Source organism: Triticum dicoccoides, chromosome 7A, assembly GCF_002162155.2.
Source record: "Triticum dicoccoides isolate Atlit2015 ecotype Zavitan chromosome 7A, WEW_v2.0, whole genome shotgun sequence".
Taxonomy (NCBI): Eukaryota; Viridiplantae; Streptophyta; class Magnoliopsida; order Poales; family Poaceae; genus Triticum; species Triticum dicoccoides.
The window spans coordinates 677936946-677941553 of NC_041392.1; positions in this window are offsets into that span (position 1 = coordinate 677936946).

A 4608-nucleotide genomic window follows, 5' to 3' on the forward strand; every position below is an offset into this window, starting at 1 on the left:
GTACTCGCCTAAGTTCCCTCACTAAGGGGCTTAACGTCAGTCCAGCACTCGCCTAAGTTTGAAAAAACCCTACCGAGTGGAGAGAAGTCCTCCCACTCGGGGGCTTAGCTGCAGTCGAGCACTCGCCTAAGTTCTCTCACTAAGGGGCTTAACGGCAGTCCAGCACTCGCCTAAGTTTGAAGAAACCCTACTGAGTGGAGAGCAGTCCTCCCACTCGGAGGCTTAGCTATAGTCGAGCACTCGCCTAAGTTCTCTCACTAAGAGGCTTAATGGCAGTCCAACAGTCGCCTAAGTTTGGAAAAATCCTACCGAGTGGAGAGCAATCCTCCCACTCGGGGGCTTAGCTGCAGTCCAGTACTCACCTAAGTTTAAGACCCATTCCTATCCGCAAGGACAACGAGGTGCAGGTCGACTGCAACCTTCTCCTTCGGAGCTGTGGCACAAAAACAACGTCTGCTCCATCCCCATCCACAAGGACGACGAGGTGCAGGACGCCTGCAACCTTCTCCTTCGGAGCTGCGGCACAAATACAACGTCCGCTCCATCCTTATCTGCAAGGACGACGAGGTGCTGGTCGACTGCAACCTTCTCCTTCGGAGCTACGGCACAAATACAACGTCCGCTCCATCCTTATCCGCAAGGACGACGAGGTGCAGGTCGACTGCCACCTTCTCCTTCGGAGCTGCAGCACAAATACAATGTCCGCTCCATCCCTATCAGCAAGGACGAAGAGGTGCAGCAAGCAAAGTCCATCCGAAGGTAAACACAAGCACATTCGGAGATAAACCAAATTCATATAAATACTAAAAGGTTCCAAGCAGCGAATCAAAGGTACTCAGGCACCAAGCCCGAAGGAGTTTATTGGTTACAGAAACCACTCGGCATTTCGAGGCAAATTTAAAGCGTATCCAAGTTTCATAGGATTGTTCACTCGGCTGGAGGAGGGCTGGCAGGCTCCACGAACGAGTCCAGATTGATCCCATCAGCGATCCAAGTAGCGGCAGCAATGAAAGTCTCCATGAAGGACTGGAAGTCGTGGTTTTTGGTGTTAGCGACTTTGATCGTAGCCAGCTTGTCTTCACGAGCCTCCTTGCAATGGACTCGCACCAGGGACAGCGCCACATCAGCACCACACCAGGCAGAGGATTTCTTCCATTCTTGCACTCGATCAGGGATCTCATTCAGTCGAGTCATCAGAGATTCCAGATCATTCTGAAGCGTCGCCCCCAGCCAAAGCATCGAGTCGATTCGAGAGACAACCTCCTTTAGGCGTGCGAGGTAGCTTGTGGCGCTGGCGACACGGGACTCCAGCCGGAGCACGTTCATCGCAGTTTCATCGCAGACCGAGGAAGCGATAGGGTCCAGACCCGTCTCGACCATTCCAGTTTCTTCGTCAAAGTCTTAACAAAGTTTTGCAGCCAAAAGTCAGTTCAATCAACCGAGCAAAATCCAATGGCAAGCATCAACACAATCGGATTAAAAGAAATACCTCCCAGCACGAGATAAAGCTTCTTGGCGAGGGTCCTCAGATAAGCTTCTGTGTCGTTCCTCTTGCGGATCGCAGACTCCAACTTTTCGTTCAGGACGACCTTATCCTTCTTCAGGCTGGTCACTTCGCGGTTAGCTTCATTAAGACAAGATGTCAGTCCAGTCACCTCTCCTTCAAGCGTTTCGACTGAAGCAAGCTTCTTGTCTGCGAGAACGGTTTTGTCTTGGGCTGCTTTTTGCGCGGCGGCGAGGTCCGAGTCCTTCTTATCCAGAGCAAACTTCATTTTCTCTGCAAAAGAAATAATCGAATCAAAAAAGAGATCAAAGAGATATATTGAAGTTCAGTCGGCAATCAGTTACCTTCCATACCAGCGGCCTCGTCTTGAGCTTTTTTTCAGATTTTGTTGAGCCAATTCCAAGTCTAAGTTGAGTTGCCTCTGCTTCTCTTTGAGTTCGGCAAACTTGGAGATAAGAGTACAAGACTTCTGCAGGAGGCAAGAGACAGATCAATCGATAGGTTCGAAGGCAGTTCATTTTCGAGTGAATAAAACCTAAAGAAGTGGACAACAAGCTGTTCAGACCCCAGTCCACTGCCAGCAGTCGACCGCGGTCTCGGGGACTACACCCAGTGGGTGCACTTGGCGTGCCCCCACCGGTTCTGATCCCACTCGACCGGACCGCCGGAGTCGAGTGCAAGGAGTAAAAAAAGAGAGAGAAAGAACAATTGCGCCGTTAAGAAAGAAGAACTCAGACCACAATCGACTGCCAGCAGTTGACCGCGGTCTCGGGAACTACACCCAGTGGGTGCACTTGGCGTGCCCCCACGGGTTCTGATCCCACTCGCCCAGACCGAGTGGAAGAGCGAAACTACCAAAAACGACAGCAACACCCAGTGGGTGCTCTAATTCAACACGAACAACAGGAGATTGTGCAGAAGAAGATTTTTCGAGAATAAAAATAGTTGGAAAGTCTACTCACCTGGACGTTGGCCCGAAGGGAGGCACTAGCATCGTAGGCAGCCTGACTGCTCTCGTGCACTATCTTCACCTGCTCCATCATCATATCAGCCTGTCGGATGGCTTCCGCAGGCGCTTCTGACTGGTTGTCTGGGACGGGGTAGCTGGTGAAAAAATGTGCAGACGACCTAGGTGCAGCTGCTTGAGGCTCCGTGGTGTGGAGTTGGATAGTTGAAGGAACCACAGGCGCGGTCGACCACGTGGGATGCCCACTCGGCAAGGGTGCAGCGAAGGTCGCAGTGGCCCTGCCTGCATCTTCAGCTTGACAGACGAGAGGCGTTGCAGTTGGTTCTTGCCGAGCCACCCTACCGACTGTTACCTTCTTGCTCTTCCTAGGCTTAGGAGCCACATCTTCGTCGTCGTCCGGAGGGTCAATGATGTTGGGTGGAGTTGTAAGACAGAACATTCGACCCCAAGTGAACCACTCGACCCTAAAAGGATCAAGAATCGAAATCGCAAGACTTCATACCTGGGTTAGAGGTTACCGCATCCTCCATTTCCTCGTCCCGGTACTGGTATGAAGAGGTCCCTGGCGTAGCAGCACTGCAAAGACCCGCATTCAATCGGTTACCCCCAGTTAATCGAATCCACATAAAGGACAAGTCAGATGGTTACCTGGAGATAGTAGGAACGGTCACATTGATCCGAGGCAAAGCTTTGGGCGGTTTGGAAGAGATGGCTTTCGGCACTTTCGGCGCTGGAAGCGGCGTGACCTTGGAGTGCTTTGGAGGCTTCTCAGTCGGTGTCAGGGAAGACGTCCTGGGGCGCTTCAAGGATTGCCCGATCGGTGCAGCCACCAAGTCTGGAGCGCGTGCCGGGTCATGAGTGTGCTTGGACCTCCTCTCCCTACGAGGAGGCGAGTCGACTTATTCCTCATCGGTCGACTCATCGCTCTCCTCATCCTCCTCGGCTTCCGAATGCTCCTCGCCGCTCTCGCCCCCGCTCCCTTCTTCTTCAGCACCAGGGTCCTGCACTCCGTTGGGCATCGACTACATTTCAATGAGGGCCTGAAAGGATAACAATCAGAAGACATTCAGTCGACCACAAACGGGACATCACGTGGTGAATCGGAAAGATACTTGATAAAACAGAAATATACCTGCTCCGACTGGCGCGAGTTGTCGAATGGAATCACCCTCCTGGATCCCTGAGGTTTGTCTTTGTTGCCAGTGATTCCCCTCAACCAGTTCTCCAAGATATCCTCACTAACCTCCTCCGGGTGGATCTGAGTGGTATCCTCGAGCCCAGAGTACATCCACATCGGATGATCGCGTGCCTGAAGAGGTTGGATGCGTCGACCGAGAAAGACCTCCACAGATCCATCCTGGTCACTCCATCGCGGACAAGCTGGACGACCCGTTCAACCAGCTCCTTGACCTGCGCCTTCTCTTCTGGAACTACCTTCAAGGGAGCAGGCTTCTCCACTCGAGCCATGGAAAAGGAGGAAGTCCAGTCGACTGGCCAGGGGTTGGCTGATCCTTGCAGTAAAACCAAGTCGACTGCCAGCCCCGGACCGAGTCAGGAAGGATCATCGCTGCGAAAGTACTTTTGCTCCTCATTTGGATCCCCAGACCACCGCACATCTGGATCACCCGCGTCCTCTCGTCACTCGACTTGGCCTTTTTGACCGACTGGGAACGACAAGTGAAGATGTGTTTGAAAAGCCCCTAGTGCGGTCGACAGCCCAAGAAGTTTTTGCACATGGACACGAAAGCGACCAGATAGACTATGGTGTTCGGGGTGAAATGGTGGAGCTGAGCCCCAAAGAAGTTCAAAAAACCCCAGAAGAAAGGGTGGGGAGGCAGTGAGAATCCGCGATCTACGTGGGTTGCTAGGAGGACACGCTCACCCTCTCTGGGCTGCGGCTCGGTTTCGTCCCCCCGGAGCCGGGCCGACTTGTGGGGGATCAATCCCCCCTCCACCAGGTCGTCGAGGTCATCTTGCGTGATTGCCGAGCGGATCCAGTCGCCCTGGATCCAGCCCGCCGGCAGGCCAGACCTTGATGAGGATCCGCCCCGACTGGTCCGCTTGCCCTTCGCCTTCGCGGTCGCCTTCTTTGCGTGTTCCAGTGCCGCCGTCTTATCCTTCCCCATGGTGGCGGATC